The sequence below is a fragment of the Mustela putorius genome, unplaced genomic scaffold (assembly GCF_011764305.1).
Source record: "Mustela putorius furo isolate JIRA1106 unplaced genomic scaffold, ASM1176430v1.1 tig00000139_pilon_pilon_pilon, whole genome shotgun sequence".
Taxonomy (NCBI): Eukaryota; Metazoa; Chordata; class Mammalia; order Carnivora; family Mustelidae; genus Mustela; species Mustela putorius.
The window spans coordinates 8,356,265-8,377,788 of record NW_025421293.1 but is presented as its reverse complement, the minus strand read 5'-3'; the positions used below and the strand labels follow the sequence as shown (position 1 = coordinate 8,377,788).

The following is a 21,524-nucleotide window of genomic DNA, read 5'->3' as shown; positions in this document are numbered from 1 at the left end:
TGGGGAAAAAAACACGCTGTGATACGTCCACGCAACGCACCCAGACCAGCGGTAAAAAGGAATCAGCCACCGGCACACGTAACAATGTGAATACATCTCACAAGTATTTTGCTCAGTGGAAGAAACCAAACCCAAAAGGCTAGGATTCCATTTACAGGACCGTGAAAATTAACCGAGGATAATTTCACCAAAATAAAATGGGGAGGTTGGGAAGGGGAGTGCTCCCGTGCCTTACCTTGAGCTGTGCGGTGGCGGTGGCAGCGTCTCCCACGGCAAACCCAATGGGAAGAGTTAGGGTTAGGAGACTTTTATGCCCCAGCAGCTGGAGGAAAGCCTCTCCTCGCCTCCCCTCAGGACAACCCAGCCAGTGAGAGAGAGAGAGAGACCACTGCGGCCGGAACCCCCAGGTGACTCCGATAGACTTGTTCGTAACAGCCCTCCCCGATGCTCCCTGTCCTCTATTAAAAAAGAAGAAGAAGAAGAAAAAAAGTGCTCCTCTCTTTTTGTTTGGTGAACTTAACACTAATTTAGCTACAGCTGATTTGTCACAGTTTATAATCCTCTGTTGTTCCCGAACAAACCCATTTTGCTGGTGAAATAACTGGCAGTTTTCTTTGGAAGGTTAACACAACATTCTAGAAAAGGAGAAATGATAGAGACAGAACTCAGAGCGTGGACTGCCAGGGTGTGGAGCTGGGGAAGGGGACTGACTCCAAAGGGGCGTGAAGCGGCTCTGGAGGTAGCGGAAAGTCAGTATCAGGATTGTGTCCCAGTCATACAGCCTTATATCTCCTCCCTTCCTTCCTTCCTTTTAGGTAGGCTGCAAACCCTGTGTAGAGCCCGGTGTGGGGCTTGAACTCACGACACTGAGATCAAGACCTGAGCCAAAATCGGGAGTGCGGCGCTTAACTGCCTGGGACACCAGGGCCCCCGCTTTACCTTTTAAAAACCCGTTGTACTACAGTACCCGAAAAGGACACTGTCCGTAAACTAGACCTCACTCTTAGACCAGACTGGATTTTTAAAAAGACACAATTATCTAAAACAACAAACAATACGGTAATAGAAAAAATAAATAAATAAATTGAACAAAACATACATAAGATCTTTTTGGAAAAAGAATATAAAACTATCAAGGGATGCCTGGGTGACTCTTGATTTCAGCTGAGGTCATGATCTCATTGAGACCAAGCCCTACATTGGGCTCCAGGTGGACCCTGTTTGGGATTCTCTCTCTCTCTCTCTTCTTCTGCCTCTCCCCGCACCACGCACAAGTGCTCTAAAAATCAGTCAATCAATCAATCTGTCTATTGAAATTCACTTAGTTATAGATCATGGCCATGGATAAGAGACTCAGTATCTTAAATACATCAACTCTCCTCAAATTAGTCCGTAAATTCATACCATTCCAGTAAAAATCCCAACAGGTTTCCTCGCGGAAATGTGCAAGCAATACTAAAATGCAAATGGGAGGGCAAAACGCCTAGAATAAGATTTTGAAGATCCAAAATGAGATGAGGGTCTCACATACCAGACATGGGTACTAATTACAAAGATACTGAAATTCAGACAATATGGCTTTGGCACAAATAGAGCAATAATAACAGAAAGCCTGGAAATCAATGCTTGCACATGTGGAACTTTTATTTTATTTTAAAGGTTTTATTTATTTGACATGGAGATAAGAGAGCACAAGTAGGCAGAGAGGCAGGAGAGGGAGAGAGAGAAGCAGGGAGCCTGATGTAGGGCTGGATCCCAAGACCCTGGGATTATGACCTGAATTGAAGGCAGCTGCTTAACCGACTGAGCCACCCAGGCGCCCCCATGTGGAACTTTTAAATATTACAGAGGTAGCCTTACAGTTCTCTGGGGAAGGATGAGTAGCACAATTGGCTGGAAACCATAACTTCTAATTTCATGCCTTATACAAAAGCCAGTTCCAACTGGATGAAAAACCAAAATGAAAAGCAAATTTGTAGGGTTCAGCAGAAAATACAGGAAGCTATCTTTATGACCTTAGGAGTAGAACAGGATTTCTTAAATAAGGCATACAAAGAAAAGATTGATGAATCTGAGAAAATCCTACTTAAAATTCCATAGTTTGGGGGCACCTCGGTGGCTCAGTCAGTTAAGCATCTGACTCTTGATTTTGGCTCAGGCTATGATCTCGGGGTCCTGGGATCCAGCCGGGCGTCTGGCTCCCCACTCAGCAGGGAGTCTGCCTGTCTCCCTCACCCTCTGTCTCTCTCCCAAATGAATAAATCGTTAAAAAAAAATTTTCTATAATTCAAAGGTACAATAAAATGAAACTATAAGCCATAAACAGAAAGACAGCATTTGCAACATATATAATTGAGAACGAATCAGATACCAAAAGATCTATTAAATGGCTAATCGATTTAAAAATAGATAAATGTTGGGACGCCTGGTTGGCTCAGTGGGTTAAACCTCTGCCTTCGGCTCAGATTATGATCTCAGGGTCCTGGAATTGAGTCCCACATGGGGCTCTCTGCTCAGCGGGGAGCCTGCTTCCCCCACTCTCTCTGCCTGCTGCTCTGCCTACTTGTGATCTCTGTCAAATAAATGAATAAAAATCTTTTAAAAAATTGATACATGTAGAAAAATAATAAATACAAAGAGGCAATTCACAGAAGAGAAAATCAAAATGGCCCAAAGCCTAAGAAATGTTTCCCATGGCACCTGGCTGGCTCAGTCAGCAGAGTGCGCGACTCTTGATCTGAAGGTGGTAAGTTCAAGCCCCATGTTGGGTGTAGAACCCTGGGTGGCTCAGTTGGTTAAGCAGCTGCCTTCGGCTCAGGTCATGATCCCAGCGTCCTGGGATCGAGTCCCACATCGGGCTCCTTGCTTGGCAGGGAGCCTGCTTCTCCCTCTGCCTCTGCCTGCCACTCTGTCTGCCTGTGCTTGCTCTCGCTTCTCTCTCTATGACAAATAAATAAAATAAAATAAAATAAAAAAAATCTTAAAAAAAAAAAAAAAGAAAAAAGAGGAAAAAAAAAAAAGAAATGCTCTTCTCCCTAGCAGTCAAGGACATGCTGATAAAAATAACCATTTTAGACCCATGACATTGGTAAAAATTAAAACAGCGGACTCACATAATCCTGGAGGTTATATGAACAGTGGTGGGAGTGTGTCTTGGTTTTCCTTGGAGAGCAATTAGGTATAATCTCAAAAAATTCAAATGTGCATACCCCAGGATCCATAAACGCTACTTTTAGGTATATGCACTGGAGAAACTCTAGTGTATCCACATGTACCCAAAGAAACATGTAAAAAATATTTATTGTAGCATTATTTACAATAGTCAAAAATTTAGAATAACTTAAATGTCCATCAATAGAGAATAGGTAAATTGTGGCAAATATTTATAATGAAATACTGATCAGTATTTCTTTGTATTTCATTTATTTGACAGAGAGAGAGAGAGAGAGAGAGCACAAGCATGGGGAGTGGCAGGCAGAGGGAGAGGGAGAAGCAGGCTCTCTGCTGAGCAGGGAGCCCTATTCCGGTCTCGATGCCAGGATGCTGGGATCATGACCTGAGCCGAACACAGGCATTTAACCCACTGAACCATCCAGGTGCCCCTCGACCAGTATTTAAAATAAATGATCTAAAATTCACCTATCAAAATAGATAAGCATCTCAAAGTCACATGCAGAGTTAAAAAGAGTTCTGATCCCAATTCTAGTGTGTGTGCGGATTTCTCCCAACATCACCAAGCAACGCTCTGACGGCGGCTGAGTGTCCTACAACTCAACTTGATTCTGACGTATCTACCTGGAGATAGTATCAGATCCCACAGGCTTAAGAGCTCAGTCCGACAAAACTGCTCACTCCCCCTAATTCAGAAGTCACCAGGCTACCGATTGGAGGTTCCCACAACCCCTCTTTGGGTTCCATTAATTTGCTAGAGTGGCTCCCAAAACTTGGAGAAACATTTTACTTACTGGATCCCTGGTTTCTTATAAAAGCATCTAACTCAGGATCCGCAGAATGGAAGAGATGCCTGAGGCAAGTTATGGGGGAGGGGAATAGAGCTTCATACGCTCTGGGAGCCAACTACTCTCCCTACATCTCTGCATGTTTACCAACCCAGAAGCTCTCTGAACCCCATCCTTTTGGGATTTTATGGAGGCTTCACAACCTAGGCATGGCTGATTAAGTCATTGGCCGTTGGTAATTAATTCAATCTCTAACCCTTCTGACCCCGCCCCCTGGAAATTAAGGGATGCTTCATGTATGGTTCCCCTGAAGACCAGCTCCCATTCTTGGGTACTTTCCAAAAGTCACTTCATTAACATAAAGCCAGTTGTGGCAAAGAGGGGCTTGCTACGAATAACAAGATGGCACTTCAAGATACCACTTCCTTTTTCTTCTTTTTAACCTCCACTCCCACTGTGGAGCCCAACATGGGGCTTGAACTCATGACCCTGAGATCAAGACCTGAGCAGAGATGAAGAGTTGGGCACTTAAGTGACCAAGCCACCTAAGTGCCCCAAGATCCCACTGCATTTTGACCCCCGATGGGTAACACACCTGTACCTGGTCAATGTCAACCCGCCCCCTCTGGAGGAAGGCACTTACACTTGGGCTTCAAAGCTTCCTACTGATGAAGTCTCAAGTAAGATGAAGTAGCAATAAAAAAAATAAGAATAATAATCATTGGACGCCACCTGGGTGGCTCAGTGGGTTAAGCCGCTGCCTTCAGCTCAGGGTCCTGGGATTGAGTCCCACATGGGGGGGGGGGTCTCTGCTCAGCAGGGAGCCTGCTTCCCCACCCCTCTGCCTACTTGTGATATCTGTCTGTCAAATAAATAAATAAAATCTTAAAAAAAAAAGCACAACAGGGACGCCTGGGTGGCTCAGTTGGTTAAGCAGCTGCCTTCGGCTCAGGTCATGATCCCAGCATCCTGGGATCGAGTCCCATATCGGGCTCCTTGCTCCGCAGGGAGCCTGCTTCTCCGTCTGACTCTGCCTTCCACTCTGTCTGCCTGTGCTCGCTCTCTCGCTCGCTCTCTCTGACAAATAAATAAAATCTTTAAAAAAAAAAAAAAAAGCACAACAAAATAAGTGATCATAAGCAAGAGGTGTGCACAATTAGCTCTGGAATCAGATGTCAAAGACTGCTGATACTGGAATTATTTGACACATCATAAGATAATATAGCTAAAGAAAGAAAAGAAGATATTGAAAGTATGACAAAACAAGAGAATATAAAAGGAACCAGGCAGATTGGGGAAGTGGGTGAGGGGCTTGGGAGGGAGAAACCACAGACAGAGACTCTAGAAATACAAAATATAAAAATTAGGGGAAAAAAGAAGTAGATAAATAAAATAGCAAATTAGATACAGCAAGAGATAAAATTACTGGATGGGCCTAAGACAGATCCAGAGATATGACTAGAATGCAGAATGGAAACACAGAGATGAAAAATTTCAAGAAAAAAATCAAATATAAAAAAAGACACTAAGGGGACTCCTGGGTGGCTCAGTGGGTTAAGCCTCTGCCTTCAGCTCAGATTATGATCTCGGGGTCCTGGGATCAAGTCCCACATCTGCTCAGCGGGGAACCTGCTTCCCCCACTCTCTCTGCCTGCCTCTCTGCCTACTTGTGATCTCTGTCTCTCCGTCAAATAAATAAATAAAATCTTAAAAAAAAAAAAAAAACAGAAAAAGGAAAGAAACCAGGAGACAGAGCAAAAAGCCCTCTGCCTGACGGAACCTGGCAAAGGGAAATGTGAGGGGAATCCCCTTGTTTTTTTTCTCTTCCTTTTCTCTCACTGCTTTCCCTGAGAGCAGAAGCAGTCACAGGAAGTGTATGACTAGTCGTTCAAGAGGAAACTAAAACCTTGGCCTTCTGTTTTTAAGAGGAGGAAGTTTGAAAAAGCTGCTGGGTAGAAGCCCCAAGCCCATGTCCAAGACAATGGCATGGGAACCACGGCCCACAGAAGGGGCCTTGGGACTTGTCTTTGTTGAGACCACCAAGGAGCCAAGCACTGATGCAATCACAGGAGGGTTTCTTTGACAAGCTTAAGCTTGGGCCCAAGTACATGCGACACAGCGGAGTAGGGACTTGGACCCGGAGCCAGATTACAGTCAGAGTTTTTAAAGAGAGTAGGGGTGGACTCCACAGTGGCTGAGGACAAAAGGGATTATGGATGATGTAAATCTCTAAGGAATTTTGGAAGCGAGGTCTCCAGGACCTTGAGGGGCTAGCTATTGTCTGGGGAAATGGTTATTCATTACCAATAATAAAAATCTTCCTGTGAGACCCTTTAGATGTATATCAGTGGGTCATATGCTTGGCAATGATCGCTGACACTATCTTGGAGGTTTAGAGATAAAGTTTCACACTTCTATCACGCGTCCTTGTTAGTGAGATTTGGGTTTCGAAGAAATGTAACTTTATTTGCTTTTCTTTCTACCTCAGCCTCCTTCAGTTTTATGGAGGGGAGGGTGACGTTAGGGCTTGAGGAACTGAGTTATTTGCCTCTGGAAATTGTGCTATTGATAAGATAGCTTCTTTGTTGTAAATCTCTAGGACATTTGTAAATCAAGGGAGACTCCTGTCTTGCAGGATTGTGATCTCTGCAAGTTAACTATTTGTTTTTCTTTTAGGGCAGCCAGGGTTAGCTGAGGAAAGTCACACATACTACTGAGGGGAGGGGAGTGGGTGGAGAGGGGGTGCCAGGTGCCAGCCTCTGCTTTGCCAAGATGGCTGTACTTATGTCAGGGCTGGACTCGAGGTGCGTACAGTCTTATTTTTCTTGGCTTCCACACCCTTGTCTACCAAAACAGAGAAATCAACATTCTCCATAGAATTTTAATAGGACCCAACACTGCACAGAATAATAGTACTTATAATACTTAATACTTAAAATTACAATTATAATGATAATATTTAATATTATAATACTAATAATACTTTAAAAGTTCAGGATATAACCCAAAATTAGTGGACATACAGGGAAACAGGAAAATCTCGATAGTCCATATATGAAAGACCCTCAGCCAAGATGGTGGGATTATTAGACAAAGACTTTCATGTAGTTAGCTATTTTATCAGCATGCCCCATGAAATAAGGCAAACAGTCTTGAAATGAATGGAAAGACAGACATTCTCAGCAGAAAATAAAAGCCATGAAAAAAGTCGAAGGGAAATTTTAAAGCTGATGAATATAATAAACTGAAACAAAAAGTTAATTGGAAGTCTGCCAATAACAGAATAGAGGTGAGAGAGGAAAGGATCAGGAAACTTAAAAACAGATCAAAAGGTCGCCTGGGTGGCTCAGTAGGTTAAGCCGATGCCTTCAGTTCAGGTCATGATCCCAGGGTCCTGGGAGAAAGTCCCGCATCGGGCTCCTTGCTTGGCCGGGAGCCTGCTTCTCTCTCTGCCCTCTGCCTGCTTGTGTTCTCTCTCTCACTCTCTCTGACAAATAAATAAATAATCTAAAAGCAAAAAACAAACAAAAAAAAAAACAGATCAAAAGAAATAATCCAACCAGAACAGCCAGGGAAAACAACATTGAAAGAAAAAAAAAATGAAGAGAGTCTTAGAATCCCGTGGGACTCTAAACAAGATTGAATATATATGTCATTGGAATTCTCGAGGAAGACGAGAGAGATCAATGCAGAAAGGAACCTCTGAACAAACAATGGCTGAAAACTTCTCAAATGCAGTGAAAAACATAAATTTAAAGATTTAAGAATGGGGCATCTGGGTGACTCAGTGGGTTAAGCCTGTGCCTTCGGCTCAGGTCATGATCCCAGAGTCCTGGGATCGAGCCCCGCATCGGGCTCTCTGCTCAGTGGGGAGCCTGCTTCCTCCTCTCTCTGCTTCCCTCTCTGCCTACTTGTGATCTCTATCAAATAAATAAAATATTAAAAAAAAAAGATTTAAGAAGACCCATGTATGTCTGACAGGATCAACTCAAAGACAACTGTGTCCAGACACATCATAACCGAACTATTGAAAACCAAAAATAAAGAAATAAACCTTTCAGAGAAAGAAATTTGAAATCTCTTTCAAAGAAATAAACCTTTCAGCAGCTAGAGAATAACAAAGCATTGTATTCAGGAGAATGATCATTCAAACAATTGCAGATTCCTCATCAGAAATCACGGAGGCCAGAAGATACCAGAACTGTGTTTCAAGTGTTCAGAGAAAGAACCATCAACCCAGAATTCTCTATTTAGTAGAAACATCCGCTAGAAGCGAAGGCCAAAGAAAGATATTCTCTGATGAAGGAAAACTTCTGTCCAGCACATCTGCGGTGAAAGAAATCCCCAAGGAAGTTTTCTAGGGAAGAGAAATGGCACCACAGGGAAGCTTGGAACTTCTGGAAAACCGAATGAGCGACAGAAATGGTCATTTTCCAAGAGAACGGGAGGGATTATGTTTCTCCTCTTACATGCTTTAAAATAAACATGACTATCAAAAGCAAAAATTATAACAGTATCTAGTGGCAGGATTTTCCATAATTGTAAAAAGGGACCTCTGTGGTTATAAGCTTTCTTCATTTCACGTGAATGCTTAGAAATATTAATTTTAGGGGCGCCTGGGTGGCTCAGTGGTTTAAGCCTCTGCCTTCAGCTCAAGTCATGATCTCAGGGTCCTGGGATCGAGCCCCACATCGGGCTCTCTGCTCAGCGGGGAGCCTGCTTCCCTCTCTCTCTCTGCCTGCCTCTCTGCCTACTTGTGATCTCTCTCTATCAAATAAATAAATAAATAAATATTTTAAAAAATATATTAATTTTAACTAGACTGTGAAAAGTTAAGTATATAGTTGTAATCCCTATAGTAATTACCAAAAAGTACACAAGTTCTCTTCAAGAAATGTTGTCAGGGGCACCTGGGTGGCTCATTCATTAAGCGGCTGCCTTCGGCTCAGGTCATGACCCCACGGGTCTTGGGATTGAGCCCCACATCAGGCTCCATGCTCATGTTTGGAGGGAAGCCTGCTTCTCCCTCTGCCACTCCCCCTGCTTGTGTTCCCTCTCTCGCTGTGTCTCTCTGTCCAATAAATAAACAAAATCTTTAAAAAAAGAAAGAGGGGCACCTGGGTGGCTCAGTGCCTTGAGCCGCTGTCTTCCGCTCGGGTCATGATCTCAGGGTCCTGGGATCAAGTCCCTCGTTGGGCTCTCTGCTCAGCGGGGAGCCTGCTTCCCTTCCTCTCTCCTGCCTCTCTGCCTACTTGTGATCTCTCTCTGTCAAATAAATAAAATCTTAAAAAAATAAAAATAAAAATAAAAAAAGAAAGAAATTGCTGGGACAATTGGATATCTACATGCAACAGAAAGTTTTTATCTGGAGGAATGACAGCGTTTTACACATAGATCGTGGTGATGATTATACAACGTTGTGTGGGTAAGTAATGCCATTGCATTCCACTCTAAAAAGTGTTTTATATTTTGGATATGTTGCCATTATTTTTAGAAATAATGTCATACACCAAGAACCATTGGACTGTACACTTTGTTTTGTTTGGTTTGGTTTGTTTAAGGAGGCTCTATGCCCAGTGTGGAGCCCAGGGTTGAACTCACAACCCTGATACCAGGACCTGAGCTGAGATCAAAAGTTGGATGCTTGACCGACTGAGGACGGAGCCACCCGCGACCAGGCACCCCAAATTGTATGCTTTAAATGAGTGAATTGTATGGTGTGTGAATCATGGCTTCTAGAACTTTCCTTTTTTTTTTTTTTTAAGATTTTTTTCTTTATTATCTGACAGAGATCACAAGTAGGCAGAGAGGCAGGCAGAGAGAGAGGAGGAAGCAGGCTCCCTGCTGAGCAGAGAGCCCGATGTGGGGCTTGATCCCAGGACCCTGAGATCATGACCTGAGCCGAAGGCAGAGGCCCAACCCACTGAGCCACCCAGGTGCCCCTAGAACTTTCCTTTTTTTAATGGGACAAAAAGTCTTAGTTATATGTCCTTGGAAAGGAAGGCACACACTCTTAAGTAACTCTTGGAATAAAAAAAAAATAAATTAATTAAAAGGGAAGTAACAGATGACTAGGCAACAAGAAGGAAAACACTGTCACCAATATTGACACCAACACCTTCGGACACAAGAAAAGTTGTATGCAGAGAAGTGTCCATTCTTAAAGGCATTTGGTATTAAAGAAGAAAAATGAAAAAAAAAATGGAACAAAGAATGAAAAATAAAATTTGAGGATTGAGATTGTTGTATGTTCCTTAAAACTTAGATCCTTTTCCTACGGGACACACAAAAAGTGGGCCTCTATGCATGTTTCATGTGTTTTTAATGGTTAATTCCTTTTAAAAAAAAATACTTCATTTATTTGAAAGAGAGAGAGATCATGAGCAGGGGGAGGGGCAGAGGGAGAAGCAAACTCCCCACTGAGCAGGGAGCCTGACTCAGGGCTTGATCCCAGGACCCTGAGATCATGATCTGAACCAAAGGCAGACACTTAACCCACTGAGCTACTCAGGTGCCCCTTAATGGTTAATTCTTTTTTTTTTTTTTTTAAGATTTCATTTATTTATTTGGCAGACAGAGATCACAAGTAGGCAGAGAGGCAGGCAGGGGGCGGGGGGGAAGCAGGCTCCCCACCAAGCAGAGAGCCCGATGCAGGGCTCGATCCCAGGACCCCAAGATCATGACCCAAGCCGAAGGCAGTGGCTGAACCCACTGAACCACCCAGGCGCCCCTTAATGGTTAATTCTTAACAGAACACTAAAGAGTTGAAAAAAAATTGAAACATTAAAAAGTAGGTCATTCAAACTCTGAAAACTATTTTAAGTTTAAATATTTCATTCATACCCCAAACAGAATTAGTTATAATTTTACCTTCCTCAGTTTAGTGGAAGCAAACTCACCGATAATAACTTCCAAACTCTACTGGGTTTCTTGGGAGTCCTGTTCAGGCTCTGATCTGAGGCGAAAGCCTCACCTGCCTTACCCTGATCCCGGTCCCACACCTAAACACATTTCCTAGCCTCTTTCCCAGACATGTGGGGATCAGACAACCAATCTCTGGCCTGAGCAACGTGGGAAAAAGGATGTATATTACCCCCCAGAGGAAGTGATGCAAAACTCGGTCGTGCAATTTTCCGCGCTGTTTCCCCATTTGCCAGGTGAGTGGAGAGGACCCCGCGGCACTAGAGCAAGTGAAACTGCAAATAGAGGAGAGACGGAGGAGCTGCCCCCTGAGGGCCCTGGGCCAGGACCGTCCCACTGGGATGTCGCACAATCCAGGACTGACGTTCATTGTCTTAACCCACGAGGGTCCGAGGCTTGCTTGTGTCTTGGCACTAGTGGGATTTACTTTGTCTGGTGGATCTCAGGTCCAGGAATGAAAAAAAGTTCTTCCGGTCTACATTTTCCAACGTACTCAGCAGTGTCCGCGGAGCATCTCACCCCTTATGTCTGCCGCATATTTCCCGGTGAATTCACACTCCGCGTGCCTCTGTCCCCTCACGAAGCCAGCGGCCCTGGCAGGAAACTGATGACTCTCTCAGGTGAAGGCAGTGGAAGAGAGCTTAGGAAAGGAATCCTGACAGAGGACCGAGCAGGCCGAGTGCAGGAACACACTACTGAGACCGACTGCAGGCCCAAGGCCACGCCAGCAAGTCGGCAGCTGTATCTCCAGGCCCGAGAGAGCAGCTAAGTCACCAGAATTCAGAGAGAGGAGGGGAGGTATCTGTGCGGAAAGGGGCTGTGACCAGCACCATGCCCAGAGTTAGGGATCCCAACCTGGCCTCAGGCTCTAGAACCTCTTGAACCTCAACACACAAGTGAACTTATAAAAGACACACAAACACCTGGACTCCATCACCTCGGACGGGCCCAGTGCAACCTGGAGCCTGTAAAGGGGGATCCCTAGATGATCACCCTTCGGGCCCCCGGACTGCCCTGCCCCCTCACACAGCGGGAACTGAGTCCAGGCCAGAGGGGACGGGGTGTTGTGGCCTTGTTGAGGCAGAAGACTCTCTTTCCATGGGCCTGTATGAAGGAAAGGAGCAGACAAGTAAGTAACAAAAAGGGGAAAGAACTTGTTATATTTTTCCCTCAGGTAATTTGCAGGTAATAGATTTTGGGGTAACACCTGTCTCCTGGTTGTGTCAAACACCCACTCTCTCTTCATGTTCCATTTCCTCGTTCTAGACATACAGGGTAGCCTGCTCTAACCATTGCAAAAGTCAACTGCAGAACCTTAAACAATTCTTATTACCTTGCTTTCTCTGCATATACGTATATGTGCATGCATACATGTTAAATATATGCACGTATATGTAATATATATGTGAATTGGACATATCAGGCATGAAGCAAGCTACCAGACTTTCTTTAAAACATGGTTAAAATCAGGATGGAAGTGGTCTCAATTTAGATCATAAAATTAAAACATTTTGTAATATTTTCTGTAACAAGGATAACCTGTGAGATGTGACCACCCCAACCCAGACAGCTGGTGCCTCTGTTGGGTAAAACGCATGACATTTCCAGATCTAAGTATTGCTTTCAGAAATGTACTGATTGCTGTCTCCACGGACATTAATCCCACATCAGGTGGGATTAATAAAACAAAACTACCTCAGAACTGCGATGATTCAGGAAAGGTTGTCTAACTTGGCATTATTATCCATACAAAACAAATGATACGAGAATGGTTATAACATATTTAGTGATTTTATGGGGAGAAGTTAAAAACCATTTTACAACATAAATATGTAATACTTGAAATGCCACATCTTTAAACGTCCTGCAAATATCGCCAACCCGAAACAGAGCATCCAGGCTCCTGTAATAATAATCACTAAAGTTGTCTTTGTTTTGCTAATTTTTATTTGTGTAAAAACACATTTCTCAACTTTGTGTTATTAGGAAGGTAGACTCTTCAGGGCAGAGGGATTTTATTTGGCAGATTATGATAACTTAAATAGTCGCCCTAAGGCATGGGGCTATGGTTGTGCTCTGGCCCGGGTCTCACACAGCTGATAGGCGCAAACCCACCATCCACAAGGAAGGTGACCCGGCGCACAGGGAACCTGACCACAGCCGGTCCTGCATCAGGCAGCGCCCCATCCCGCCAGCGGAGATGCTCCCCCTCTCCGCCTTCAGAAACGACTTTCTCCAGTTTGTACCGAGACACACTGCCTTTGGCTCGGACCGAATAATTCCTTTTCTCCAGAGACGGCAAGTTCATCAAGTCCGGTGACGGACCGAGTGCTGGGGACGGAGTGCAGAAGCCCCTTCCCCCTGGGGTCCTGGCGGCGGTCGCCGCCCCCATGCACCCCGCTCAGATGCGAGCTCCCTCTTTCTCGGTCTTCCTTGGTCTCACCCGCAGCACACGCTTGTGTTGTGTAAACGTTTGTAAACCACTTCCTCACAGGAGCTCACCATCTGGCGACCGCCCCCAGCCCTGACACACTCCGCGTCTGACCTGGTAGTTCGGGGTCACCCGTCTCCCCGCTGAAAGGCAGACGGGGGAGGCAGGGACTGCCCGGGGCCAACCCCCAAGGACCCCGGAGACCCTGTGAGCTCCAGCAGCTGGCAGAGGCGGGAAGGACCCTCCCCAGAGCCTTCAGAGGGGACACGACCCCGCTGACACCTTGAGTGTGGACCTCCGGCCTCCAGAATGGTGAGGGAACACCCATCTGCTGTTGCAAACCCAAAACGCATAAACACGGCCGGCGGGGACCACAGCCCCCACCTCAGCTCAGATGCATCGGCCAGTTCCCTTCCCAGCCCACGCTCAGCTCGGATTCCTAAAACCCTTTTACAGATAAAGGCAGGGAAAAAAGACGAAGAGGACCCACGTGGCCACCGTAATTCATGTTCAGTTAGAATTCTGTGAAATGTTAAACAGCTTACTTGTGATCTCTCTCTGTCAAATGAATAAATAAAATCTTAAAAAAAAAAAAAAAAAAAAAAGAATTCTGTGAAATGCACAGAAACAGAATCACCTCGTGGCTTTTTCTCCTAAATTCCCTGATGACCACCGGAAGCCCACAGAGAGAAGGGTCCTGGAGCTGACTGGGACATTCTGGGGAATGTTGTGCGGCCCTTATGGAACACAGGCATTCCTAAAAGTTAAGTGTGTGCACAACTCTGTAAATGAGCTTAATGCCACTGAGCGGTCTACTTAAAAATGGCTCAAATGGTAAATTTTTTTGTTAGGTATGTATTATCACCACAAAAATGATAATCAAAAAAATTAAATACAAACTCACAAATAAATTATGTTTAAAAAGAAGGAAGCTCATCCCTCCCTGCTAACGTCTTTCCTCCATACTTATTCTACCACATACTACTACGGTCTACGCTCTTGAGGTCATTCATGCTCTTGTGTCTGTACAGCAGGAATGAGGTAGAAACACCTGCTGTTGTGCGTTTCTTCTGACCTCAAATTCAGTGACTTCACCCTGGAGGGGGAGTCGTCCGCTCCGGCTGCCAAAATGAGATGCTACAGACCTGACAGCTTACGTATCAGGAATTTCTCTCGATTCTGGAGTCCAGGAAGTCCAAGGTCAAGATGCTGGCAAGGTAGGCTGCATTCTGAGGTCATGGCCTGTGGCGTGTAGGCGGTGCCGTCTTGCTCTGTGTTCACGAGGCCTTCCCGCAGACTGTGCACTTGGAGAGAGAAAGAGAAAGGAGCACTCCGCTGTCACCTTCTCTGAGGACCCTGAGCCCATCGCCATGATTCCTTTAACCTTCATTATGTCCTTGGGGCGCCCTCTCTGAATGCAGCCACACTGTGGGGCTAGGGCTTCAACACATACCTTTGGGGGATACAAACCTTCCGTCCACATGGTAGTAGTTAACTCCATACTGTGGGAGTTTTGACACCATGAAATTGGCAAATGCTACGAATCCGGGCTTCTTCTCTGGACGGCTGTTTGTTCAACATGTACCGCCCTCCACTGCTCTGAGGGGAAGGGTGACAACGGTCTCCTCTGTGAGCATCCCCTCTCTGCTCCCCGCCTGGGAGCGCAGCAAGGCCCGGGGTCAGCCCCTGCCCCCCAGGACTTTGCTGTCTGCTCTCACTCTTCTAGAAGCTCAGTTGGCGTGTGTGTCGGGTTGATCAGGAGCTGGAATGCAGCGAGGGGCCATGAGGAGGCGGCTGACAAGGTAAGGAAGTCTCGGTCACAGAACACACGAAACCTGGGACTGTGACAGAGGCCGACTCCACAGAAGGCAGGCGGTGTGGCAAATGCCTCCCTTCCCCCGGCCTGTTTTCTCATTGGCAAAATGGGGAAAACAGCCACTTCCCTTAAAGGGTCTGAGTGGGGACAGAACGAGGCAACACAGAAAACAACGCATAATGTCAGGAAAGTCACAGGGATCCTTACTGCCAGATCCCCGCCCTGTAAAGACAAAGGCTTCTCTGCTTCTCTCCATCCACACCAGTCAGCCCTGACTGCCTCCTGCGCCAAGTCGGGGAACAGGGACCCAAATCTGCACAAGCCGGTCTGTCCTTATCTCCTCCCTGTGCAGCGGGAAGACCCAGTAAAGGGAACCGGGGCTGTAACATGGGTCAGAGGCCTGTCGACTGCTGTCTCTGCATGGGGAAGTGGCACCGTGCAGAGGCCCAGACCCCACAGCCCAGCAGATATTTACTGGCAGTGGGACCATAAGTGACGTTCATAACCTCCCATGGGACCTCGGTTTCCTCTTGTAAAATGAGGATCTAACAGACCCTGCCTACCTCTTGGGGTCTGAGGAGACTTTACTACTGGTTTAGAATAAACTGGATTTGGATCTGTTTGGATCAAGTGTGGTAAGACACAAACACACGGCAATGAGAATGTATCCTCACAGATTCCCTAGAAACAGGAGGCACAGAACTCCGGGTGGGGCCATGCTGGGAGGCACCAAGGTCGGTCAAGAGGCCGAGGAAGTCAAGGGCAGACAGGGACAGGAGCCTTTATCATTCTGTAGAAAAGACAAGACAAATCAGGATAAGCAGACTGGAGGACTGACCAGTGGGAATAATTTCAGCAGGTTCTGCGGATGAAAGGCTGTCTGGGGGGAATGCGGCAGAGGAACAGTGGCCTCCTGGAGCGTCACACAGAAGAGGTGGTTTGTGGGTTCCAGACTGGTTGGTGTGCACATGAAAGGCATGCTCCTGGGGCACCGGGGTCGGACATCTGCCTTCAGCTCAGGTCATGGTCCCCGGGTCCTGGGATCGAGTGCCCCATCAGGATCCCTGCTGAGAGGGAGGCCTGCTTCTCCCTCTCCCCATCTCCCCACTCATGCTCTTTCTCATTCTCTCTTAGGTAAAATCTTAAAAAATTAAAATAAAATAAAAAGAAAGGCGTGCTCCTGGGCAAGTCTTTGCTATCTCTAGGAACTGGCTAGCACTGCGAAGGGCTGTCTCCCCCTGTCAGTGAGGCCCCAGATGTCAAAGCATCAAGAATATAGCAAATGAGCAAAACACCCAGCACCCAGGAAGTGGGAGGTGGAAGCCCACCTGTTCCAACATTAACTCTGGGGCCTCCCTCTACTTGCTTTACATGGGTGAGTCTTCCCTTCCCGGCTGGGCTCTCATTTCTGGAGGGCTCACTGCGTGCCTGCCCCCAGCCAGGGCAGGACAAACCCTCTCTGAGCCTGGCCTCCTCCCTCTGATGGAAAACAAGAGGAAGTAAACAGAGTGCTGATGTCAGCCTTGGCACAGGAGCAGACTGTGCAGAAGGGTAGAGATCAAGATCTGGCTCTCAGTTTCTCTTTCTTCCCTGTTCTCAGAGACCCGCTGTCGTCTTTCATCACTCCATGGCCTGCCTCTCCTCACACTCACATCCCCGCTGCCTTTGTTTCCCCAGAAATTGACCAGCGGCTGGATGAAAGCAGCACTGGAGGGCTTTTGTAGGAAGGGCTGTGGGAGGAGACAGGAGGTTGGGGAAGTTAAGCTGTTGCGGGAGCTAGGAAGAAGGACCGTCATTTGGGAAAGCACCAAGCTCACAAGGCACACAGACCTGTGGGCGGTGGGCCGGGGTGGGGAGGGTCAAAAAAAAAAAAAAAAAAGACACACAGACCTGAGCATGGTCCAGACTCCAGACCTTCCCAGTGGAGGGAACTGGAGCGAGTGAGGTGACCTGTCTGGGCCTTCGTTTCTTCCTTTGTTGGGTAGGAATTAAACTCCTTTACCTCACAGGATTTCCCTGAAAAGGAAAGGGAACAGGCAAGAGAGGTCTTTAAATTCCATGTCCTTGGACTCAAACTTCAGGGCAGTGGTTCTCAAACTTGAATGGGTTGGAGTGGGAGGGGTGTGTGTGTGTGTGTGTGTGTGTGTGTGTGAAGTAGGTATATATCTAACTTTTTAAGGAATGGCTTAATATTTGCACCTCTGTGCATTCCCACCAGCAGTGTAAGACTTCCTCAATTGCTCCATTTCCTTGCCAACACTTATTATTGGCTGGTCTTTCAGTTTGAGCCATTTAGCAGATATGTGATGTGATCTCACTGTGGTTTTCTTTCACATTTCCCTAATGACTAATGCTGTTACACATCTTTTCATGTGGTCGTGAGCTGTATGTCTCCTTTGACAAAGTATCTCTTCAAATCTTTAGCTCATGTTTTCAATTGGGATTTTTTTTTTCACAAATTTTGAGGGTTCTTTGTATATTTGGGATACAGATCCTTTATGAGTTATGTGATTTGCCAATATTGTCTCCCAGTCTGTAGTGTCTCCTTACATTTTCTTGACGGCATCTTTTGAAGAACAGATTTCATTTTGAGGGGTTCCAATTTGTCAGTATTTTAATACTTCTGGTGTTGAATCTAAGACATCTGGGCCTAACCCAAAGTTACAAAGATTTTCTCCTGTTTTTTTTTTGCTTGACTTAAATAATTTTAGGGCTTACATTTAGGCTAATGATTCATTTTGAGTTAATTTTTGTAGATAGTGCAATATATTAATTGATGTTCATTTTTTTAAAAGATTTTGTTTATTTATTTGACAGAGAGAGATCACAAGTAGGCAGAGAGGCAGGCAGAGAGAGAAAGGGAAGCAGGCTCCCTGCCGAGCAGAGAGCCTGATGCGGGGCTCAATCCCAGGACCCTGAGATCATGACCTGAGCCAAAGACAGAGGCTTAACCCACTGAGCCACCCAGGTGCCCCTCTCTATGAATTTTAGAATTGGCTATTCAATTTCCACAAAAGAGCCTGCTGAGATTTGGCTGGGATTGTGTTCTAGGTACATATGAATGGGGGGAGAATTGACATCTGAACTGCATTGAATACTGTTCATACTTAGGTATGAAATCTCCATTCATTAACCTTTAATTTCTCTCAGTAATGTCTTATAGTTTTGTGTTCAGATCTTACACATCTTCTGTGGTACTTATTTCTAAGTATTTCATATTTTGAAGCTATCGTAAGTGGTATTATTTTCATTTGACTTCCATTTTTTGTGATTAGTATATAGAAAAACACTTGAGGGATGCCTGGGTGTCTCAGTTAGTTAAGCATCTGCCTTCAACGCAGGTCATGATCTTAGGGTCTTAGCATCAAGCCCCACATTGGGTTCCTTGCTCTATAGGAAGTCTGCTTCTCCTTCTTCCTCTCCCTCTGTCCCAAACCCACTTGTGTGCTCTGTGTCTCTCTCTCTAATAAATAAATAAAATATTGCTTTTGTATCCTGTGACCTAGTTTATTTATTTTTTTAAAAGATTTTATTTATTTATTTGACAGGCAGAGATCACAAGTAGGCAGAGAGGCAGGCAGAGAGAGAGAGGAGAAAGCAGGCTCCCTGCTGAGCAGAGAGCCCGATGTGGGGGTCAATCCCAGGACCCTGGGATCATGACCTGAGCCAAAGGCAGAGGCTTTAACTCACTGAGCCACCCAGGTGCCCCCTGTGACCTAGTTTAAATCACTTACAGCTGTAGTGGCTTTTTTGGTCAATTCCATTGGACCATCTACATAAACCATCAAGTCACCTGTTAATAAACAATTTTTCCTTCTTTCCTTCCAATCTGGATGTCTTTTGGCTCAATTCTTATACTCACGGGATTTTATTTTGTACAGGTGACTGAGTGATGACACAGAGAGGGTAGTGATACTGAAAGAAAGTTTTTAGAACTTACATTTCCTGCAGAGAATGAAAACACCATGCCATAGAGGGCCACCTGGGGAAGCACTAGAAGAGGCAGAGGCAAGACCAAGGGGAAGGAAATGACCAGAATCTTTTGTGAGTTTTCCCCTGGCAAGATAAGCAAGGAAGGGGAAACAGTTTAGGATTGGCTAGTTTAATTAATTCCAGTGGGCTTTAGGTTACAGGTTACAACTATCTCTAGTTCTCTGGCACCTGACACAGGACTGACTCAGGGCAGAGGAAATATTGGCTTGGTGGATGAGAGTTAGATAAAGGAGGTGGTTTGGAGGACGGGTCCTGGATTCATTAGTTTGCACATGAAAGGCATGTTCCTAGGAATGCCCTTTGCTCTAAGATAGGCTAGTTTTGGGAGGGACCATCTTTCCCCAGTCAGCAAGGCCACAGGAACCAGAGCATCAGGGATGCAGAAAAATTTTTAAAAATAGTTAATACAATTGCCCTGTGATGAATAAATGCCAAATTACATAAACACAGAATCTAGGAAAACACGGAACATTTTTTTATTTCTTTGTCTTGCCTTATTGCATGGGCTAGAAACTCCATCCCAATTAGTGGAGGTAGTGAGAGCTTACCTCTTGCTTTACTCCTGGCCTTGGGGGGAAAGCGGGAGCAGGGTTAGGTACTGTGGAGGGGGAAGGGGCAGTGATGGATGTAGCCAATGAGAACCTGAGAACAAAAATTTAGGAGAACTTGGGGGAATATCTAAGGTAGAATTCTCAAAATGTGGTCCACAGCTTATAGCTCGCTCGCTCTCTCTCTCTCTCTCTCCTTATCACATGGCTTCGGATCCCTCCCCTATGGCCACCATCTGAGCTAAAGAGTTGCATTTAGGCTCTGCCCATCTATGAATCACAAAATTCCAGGCCCTCCTCCCACCAGAAACCCCCTCTGTGAGAGCCACAGTTCAGGACTGATTACTGGACACTCTCATTGCTGTTGGGAGAAGGGAGGGTGAACAGACCCAGAAACCGCACAGTGTCTGTGAGCAGAAGTCGTGCCTCACAGTTCCAGGCATCATGGGGATCCAGCTGGGCCCAGGGGCCTGAACAGGACATGAAATGTGCAGCTTGCATATAGGGATACCATATATGGGAACAATGGGACCCGAGGCACCTGGATAGCAGATACTCTACCAAAGTGTAGCTAGTAAACATGCATATTTAGTAAACATGCCATGTTGCCCAACAGAATGGGCTGGGGCACCCACTAATGGGGTCCAGCCCCCTTCTTGGGTGGCCAGGCAAAAAGGAGACTGTCCAGCCAGGTCCCACAGCTAGTGAGACAGGGTGGAAATGGAACTCAGGTGTCACCCCTCAGACAGACCAGGCCACCCTCTAGAAGAGCTGCTAAAAAGGCAGTCAGTCCCTTGTCTTCTCTTTTGTCCGCTTTTCCAACTGTTACCATTCGCCCAACCACCTTCCACAGCCCAGAGGACTCCATGACATTAAGGTTCGGATTCTTAATGGTGCCTCAATTTACTATTGGTGAAAATACATTCACCACACAATATTTTAAAGCTGGAAATGAGGCAATGGGTGTTTAAGGCCTGGTCAGATAAAACCATTCCATGAAAATGCAAAATCTCTCTTCTCTGGCCTGGCAGGAAATGTAAGAATTGCAGACACAGGGAAAGGGCAGGGGCAGACTGGCTGGGCTGGGAGAAGAGTGGAAAAAAACTGTGAGATCTGGGGAAGAAACAGAAAAGGAGAAAGGAAGTCGGTCTGCTTGCTTCCACCTCCAGAAGACAAGACCACTTCCTGTGATGAAATCATGCTCTCCCACCATCACCAGCTACGCAGTCAGCCAATGCCAACCTCATCTGGGGGAGGGAGGGAGCAGAGCCTCCTAGAACCTGCCCAGTGAGTCACCAGAGGTCCCAGCCCCAGTCTCTCACCCCCACCCACCACCAGTCACAAGCTGGCAGTGCACTCCTTTGGAGGTGGTCCAGAGACTGTCACCAGGGTGACTCTGTTGCTCTAGACCTTATATCCCTCTTAGTCAAGGAGGCTATGGATGAGTCAGGAATCTCCCAGCTGTGGAGGGAATCACCTGAGGAGCATTATAAAAATATAGCCTCCGGAGAGTCACCCTCCAGAACTCTGCACTCAGGAGCAAGTCTGTCTGTGTGGGACAACCAGACAGAAGCATCTAGAAGGAGCAGTATGCCCTGTGGACTCAGCAAGACTAGAGCTTGAGTCCTGGGCCTCCTATCTAAGAGTCATACAACCTAGGACAGGTCTCCTCTGAGCCTTGGTCTCCTCACCTAGAGTAGAGAACAGAAGGACCTACAGATATGGTCTTGCATCCTGGGGGGTCAAGGAATGGCCTCCAGAAGGTACACCCTTACCTCTTAACCATAGGGAGGGTATGAGACTTCACAAAAGGACCTGATCAGGGCAAGGAAGGGGCCTGGTAGACTTGGGTCCTG

General features: G+C 46.0%; 1 long non-coding RNA gene across 3 annotated transcripts in view; it reads right to left on the bottom strand.

Annotated features, from left to right (window-relative positions):
* LOC106006710 overlaps positions 1-21,524 on the bottom strand; it is a 34,713-nt gene that overhangs the window by 12,138 nt on the left and 1,051 nt on the right. Inside the window, exons 2-5 of one of the 3 annotated variants that reach the window (XR_001180982.2) lie at positions 17,018-17,143; positions 14,782-15,917; positions 14,457-14,615; positions 10,859-11,984 (exon numbers count right to left, since the gene is read on the bottom strand). This is a non-coding gene — a long non-coding RNA (uncharacterized LOC106006710). Of the gene's footprint in view, positions 1-10,626; positions 11,985-14,456; positions 15,918-17,017; positions 17,144-21,524 lie in introns of those variants that run through there. The other 2 variants (XR_006605253.1, XR_006605254.1) reach the window with 2 other exon arrangements.